Source organism: Pelobates fuscus, chromosome 7 (genome assembly GCF_036172605.1).
Source record: "Pelobates fuscus isolate aPelFus1 chromosome 7, aPelFus1.pri, whole genome shotgun sequence".
Classification (NCBI taxonomy): domain Eukaryota; kingdom Metazoa; phylum Chordata; class Amphibia; order Anura; family Pelobatidae; genus Pelobates; species Pelobates fuscus.
The window spans coordinates 195,717,235-195,723,779 of NC_086323.1; the positions used below are offsets into that span (position 1 = coordinate 195,717,235).

At 47.2% G+C, this 6,545-nt stretch overlaps 1 long non-coding RNA gene across 1 annotated transcript; it reads right to left on the reverse strand.

Moving 5' to 3' along the window:
* Nucleotides 1-4,215: 4,215 nt before the first annotated feature.
* Nucleotides 4,216-5,110, reverse strand: LOC134568904 (uncharacterized). The gene is made up of 2 exons (XR_010084067.1): nucleotides 4,839-5,110; nucleotides 4,216-4,806 (listed from the first exon to the last, which is right to left on the reverse strand). It is a non-coding gene; the product is annotated as an uncharacterized LOC134568904 (long non-coding RNA).
* Between the last annotated feature and the right edge of the window lie 1,435 nt (nucleotides 5,111-6,545).

The following is a 6,545-nucleotide window of genomic DNA, read 5'->3' on the forward strand; positions in this document are numbered from 1 at the left end:
TATTACTTCAGCTGCAAATTCATTGGGGGGGCCCAGGGTACACACTCTAAGGAAGGGGAAGGGTCTCTTACCTGAACCTCCGGGAGTGTGTTGTGGTCCTGAGTGCGGGCCTGCTGTCGGGTGACCACAGGATGAGCTTCCCCTGTGGTGGGTATCTGGGGCTCAAAAGCAGACGTGAGCCTCCCCAGATCATTCCCCAACAAAACTTCCCCCGGTAACTGCGGCATCAACCCCACGTCCACGTTTCCTGACCCCGCTCCCCAATGCAAATGAACCCTTGCTGTATGTAGCCGGTACACAGTTCCCCCGGCTACCCTGATGGCTACAGTTTTGTTGGTCTTGGCTTTCTCTGAGACCAGGTGACTTTTTACCAGGGTGATAGTGGCTCTTTAGTCCCGTAGTCCTTGGACCACTTTACCCTCCAAATACACAGTTTGTCTATGGTGTTGACGATTGTCAGCATTGGCCTGTACTGGATCGGCTTTGTGAAGTACTTGCCATTGCTCTATAGTTGTGATGGGGACTGCCGCACCATATGGGGTTGTGCTTTCCTCCTGATAGTAGTGGGCGGCTGCTCTCTGTGGTGGTGGTGGTCCTTGTCGGATCCAGGTGGAGCGGTCTCCTAGCTGTGGGCATTCTCGCTTGTAATGCCCCCACTTCTGGCAGTGGTGGCATTGCACAGAGCTGGGCTGCCCAAATCTCGGTGGGGCAGCCCCCAACCCCCCTGACTGGCCTTACAGTGGCTTTGATTACTACTGGCTTTTGTAATCATCTGCCTTTTTAGCTGCGTCTGTAATAGAAGTGGGGTTACGATCGCTCACCCACTCCTGCAGGTCTGCGGGTATCCCGTCATAAAATTGTTCCAGTAGCAGCATTTGTTCCATGGACCATGCCTGGTTCGCTTGCACCCATCCGAGGGCTGCCCGTAGCAATCGGCAAGCCCATTCGGCATGCAAATCTTTATCCGCCTTTTTCGATTCCCTGAAGCGCCTCCGATACGCTTCTGGGGTAATAGCATATCGGGCCAGAATGACTTATTTTACCCGGCTGTTGTCTCTGATTTCCGTATCTGGTATAGTACAGTAGGCTTCAGCAGCTCTCCCTGTTAACCGTTCTGCCAAGATGGGGACCCAATTCTCCCTATTTATTTTATGCATCATACACAGTCTCTCAAAGTCCTGGAGGAATGCGTCTATATCCTCTTCGGCCTCTACATACATTTTAAATGCCTACTAAGGAATTTTTGTCATACCCTCTTGTATTGTAGATACCGCTGTGCTTCTCTCTGGTGTTTGTGGCCCTCTTTGACGCATTATAAATTCCTGGACCTCTGTCATGGTCTTGGAGATGATTTCCATCGGTGGGTTCTCCCCATAAAAATGACAGTCTAAATTGGAGCTGTCTTTGGAACTCTGCCTGCTCCGTTCCCTCTGTTGCCTCCCTCTGTTCGGTAACCGAATCCTCCTCTGTTCGGTACTCTGCCATTACTTCCGAAATGATTGTTGCCTTTGTCTTGTTGCTGGCTGGAATACCTCTTGCTTCCAGAAGATCTTTCAGTGTGGATCGCTTTAATGTGGAGTAATCAATCTCCATTAATCCTTGTTCCTTTGTGAGTCTGGATCCCAGCGCTGCCATAAAATGTAGCGGAGATCTAGTATTTCACAAGTTATCTCTGCTTAAGATCCCAGTGAGGCTCAGGAACAGTAGCCATAAACCCATGAAGCAAGGTTTCCAGCAGGTAAAACAATATAGCAATATCCCAACAGCAATCCCAATAACTGGATGACACACAGCATCAAGAGCAGAACTAAACTTATTTCCACAGTGGCCTTTTAAAGCATGCTCCCATGCAAGGGAGGGATTTCCAATAATTAGTACAGTGTCCAATCATATTCTGGAAAACTCACACACATCTCCTCCCCTCAGTCTGACTCATAATCCCCTTATACAGTACACAAATTCCCCAAGTTTCTGGATGTACAACTAAACCTAGGGGTACCCCTTTAAATGGTAGCCCTGGTAGCCCTGATCTGGGTGAGCAATATATCCAAAAATCACCCAGATCGGACCAGGGGTTCATGAAATTTGTGGAGGTAATGAAGACCGACCGCGCTGGAGAGAATAGCCGAATCTGATTCCATGCGATGGGGCTCTGCGGTCGGTCACAATATAAGGGAACAAAAAGCACGAAGTGCTACGGTTACAGAGATCAGGGAGGGTTCGCCTGAATTCCCTCATTCGGTTGTTTCCTTCTACCGAACGAGGGGCCGTTCGGTGGTTTGGAAGCGAACGTACCGTGCGTGTGGAGGTCGACGGCAAAACACCGCTGTTCGGGAGTTTAAAATGTCCGCTGCCTCGAGAACAAAGGACCCACTGCATAGCTTACCAATTACCAGTTCGCAACATTGTTGCAACTGGTAATGGAAGGCACACTTCACACTGGGGAGATCTGACTGTTCGGTAGTTTCATTCCCATAATTGCTAGAATGATTCTAGCAAACAATCAGACGAATACAACCTATTTTACACATATAGCACTGCAATTTAAGCGAATACATTAAAACATATGAAATTTCCAGGACAGCCCAGTGCCATCCGCTACAACCTCACACTGCACATCACATACTAACCAGACTTAAGGAAAGAGGGGGATTGAGCAGCCCCAATATGCCATGGAGGCAGGAGATTAAGGTTTTGAAATACGGTGGAAACCCACACTCTGAGGCTAAAGACATGAAGAGTCTGGGGCCCATGACACACATACTGATGTTACGGGAGAGGAAAAGGTGTGTAGCCGGACCTCAAGTGCACATTTAGATACTGAATAGGTCCATTTCACTTCAGGGTTTGATGGTAGGCACCTCCCGAGATAGAATGAATGAAGTCAATATATGTATTATCTAAATTTACATTCCAATGCATGTTTTCTCCATGTACCTTATCCCTGTATTTTTGTACCTATACATTTAATACTGTACATTGTTCAACATCCATGTTTCATTGAATTGCATGTTTGTTATGAAACAATTTACCTTGTATGAAAAATTATAAAAATATAAAAAAGTGGTCCCAAGATCCCAAAAAGTGCTATTTTTGGGAGATACCCTGAAACACTCGAACAGTTTGCTGGGTCAGGATTGTTATCCAGTGAACAGTTCCAGAGTGTTTCAGTCTGTCTCCCAGTCAGATGATTGGTGAGCAGAATGGATCCAGGCGATCTCTAGAGGTCCTCAGTTCAGGCTGAGAGGCAGAGTAAGCACCCATGGGATCACCATAACACCTACTAATAGTGACAATAGCACTTTAGTGGCTCTTGGGAGCAGGCCAATAGTCTGTGGACAGGAGGCTGGCCTTCACATGTCTCCAAAAGGCCAAGGCATTGGAGCTTCCATCACATATTGCTCAGCACCCCGTCCAAGGGTAGACTAACCAGTTACCAGACCGCAAATCGGTCTGTGCATAAGTTATTCATTTAACCAGACACAAAAAAGTACATAAACCCTAGCAGTCTCTTGGACAAAGCTCCCCCTATAGCAATGATGTGCTATTCAGGATGGAGATTGACAACCTCCTCCTCCTTGGTGACATGTTTATGTCCCCAGATAGCTCGTCACTGAGCGCCCTCACTGTCGAAATGGCGCCCAGTTCAGAGAATCTGGCCGTCCCACCATGGCACATCATCTACGCATGCCTGTGTTTTAGATGTGACTGCCCAGCATCTCTGTGATTTAGATGTGGGAACAAGGTTCCTTCCACACTGACCTGGTCAACATCCTCAGATTTTAAGTCAACTAAATCCCTAGTCTATGGGGCCCGCTGCTCTACAGAGTCAAACAGATGCCTGTAATCCTGTTAAAACTCACTCTCTATGGTAGCCAGATGGGTTAGATCTGGTCCAAGCTCGGTAGCTTCTGAAGGATCCTGCAATTCTTCCCTATTGTTATGGATGTCCCAGATTCTAAACTCCTCAGGACTCTCAAACAATATTATCCTCAAAAGACATCCCACAACAGTCATCATAGTTATCACCTTCTGGAGGGTCAGCATTGTAGCAAATCGCTGTAGCGGAGATGCAATATTCCCCAGGTTATCTCCGCTTATAATCCAAGTGAGGCTCAGGAACAAGTAAATTGTGAATCCACAGGCAAGGTTTCCAGCAGGCAAAATAACACAGCAGTATCCCAGCAGCAATCCCAATAACTGGACGACACACAGTTTCAGGAGCAGAACTGAAAGCTTTATTCCACACTGGCCTTTTAAAGCATGCTCCCATGCAAGGGAGGGATTACATTCATTAATACAGTAGCCAATCCTGTCCTGGTAACCTCCCACACATCTCCTCCCCTCAGCCGGCATCATAATCCCCTTATCCAGTACAGCAATTCCCCCCCCCCCTTTCTGGATGTACCCCTAAACATAGGGGTACCCCTTTAAATGATACATCCCCTGGTAGCCCTGATCTGGGTGAACAACATATCCAAAAATTACCCACATCAGACCAGGGGTTCGGGAAATTTATGGAGGGAATACAATGACCGACCACACTGGGTGAAACAGCCGAATGCGGTTCCATGTGAATGGGCCCTGCGGTCGGTCCTGGAGTCAGGGAAAAAATGGCATGAAAACCTCTAGCTATAGAGGCTAGGGAGAGTTCGCCTGAATCGCCTCGTTCGGTTCTTTCTATCAACCGAACGAGGGGCTGTTCGGTAGTTAGGAACCGAACGGACCGGGCTTGTGGAGGTTTCAGCGGTGTTCGCCTAGTCGAGTGTCCGATTTGAGTTCCAGACACTCGACGGCAAAACACCGCTGTTCGGGAGTTTTAAAATGGCCGCCGCCACGTGTTCGTTTTTCGAATGGCGGCCACCCCCGAGAACAAAGGACGGCTACTTAACTTGTCAATTACCCGTTCGCAACAATGTTGCAACAGGTAATTGAGGACACACTTCACACAAGGGAGGTCTGACTGTTCGGTATTTTCATTCGAACAAACTAAGGGAATGAAACTACCTAACATTCAGACGAATACAATACATTAAATACATAGAACTTTGCGGTTTTCACACGAATGCATTAAAATACATGAAATTCTCAGGACAGCCTAGGGCCATCCGCTACAATTGCATTGGGCTGCCCCAGGTTATTAAGGTTACTATGTATTGTGTTTCAAGATTTTCTGTGTATGTAGCATCCGTCTGGTTGTTCGGCATACGAACAGACTACCGAACAACCAGACCACCCCAGAGTGAAGTATGCCTCCTATTACCTCTCACAACACTGTTTCAACCCTATAATTGGCAATTAGTGTAAATGTATGCTTTGTTCCCTGTGTGGCCACTGTTCGGGAGCTGAACATGTGGCAGCGGCCATTTTGCAGACGAACGCGCAGAAACGTATGGAACCAACATCGGCTGCTACCTCTGGTGCGGAAGTCTTTTTAATACCTCCAGAGATTTCCCGAACCCCTGGTCCTATTTGGGTGATTTTTAAGTATGTTGCTCACGCAGATCAGGGCTACCAGGGGGTATAAGACTTAAGGGTGTACCCCTAGTAAAAGGGGGAACATTTAGAAACTGGGGAGAACTGTGTCCTGTTTATTGGGATGTGTCATGCATAGGGGAGGAGGAAGGTGGATGGTAACGTACATGCTATTGGTTACTCTCCTAATTATTGTGGGTGTCTCTCTTGCATGGGAGAAATCTTTAGAAGGCAAGTGTATGGAATAAATCCTCAGTCCAGTCATTGGGAAGGGTGATGGGATATTCTTGTATTTGCTGTGGATAAAATTCTCTTTGGTTTTATTACTTGTTCCTGAGCCACAATTGGATTTCTAGCGAGAGAAGTCTGTGAGAGTCCAGCTCTTCGCTACAGGCATCTGCTAGCCATGGGTACTGCAGGACCACATACCACCGTAAGGCCCGGTAAGCCACAATTCCTGCTGGACCAGCTCATGTAACCTGGACACACATTCATCAGGGAATAACACTTGTGTAGATTGGCTGACAATGAAATTAGTTAAGTTAAAGCTGACTTTGCGCACTATACAAATGCTTCTTCAGTCTCTCCAACACTGTGGCATGGTCCCTTTCTTCTACACTCACTACATACACCTTTCCTATATTCCAGACTGTAAAACAGAAGCTTCTGCATGCTAGTAAGAAGGTAAGGAGAGGACTGGACAAGTGAGCGCTAGGAGACAATCCTTAGGAAGCATGGAGAAAGTGCATCATTAGACGCATTTATGCCAAGCTCAGGGTGCGGTTTGCATAGTATGCCCTTTGTTGGCCAGCATACATGATTGGCAGGCAGCCAGTCATGCATTCACACCTGGCTAACCTAATTCTTCAGGCAGACATGCCTCCTTTTTTGGGCATGTTGGTACTAGTTACGTGACTTGTGTAAGTGGTCCACCTTTTACCCCACCCACTGATATTCTGCTTCACAAAACCTGCTGTTAGGGGGTAAGGATTTAATTGAGAGATGAAAGCGAGAGATGTATGTGTTTTCATATAGCTGCATTCTGTGAGTTTCCCTACATTACCACCTCC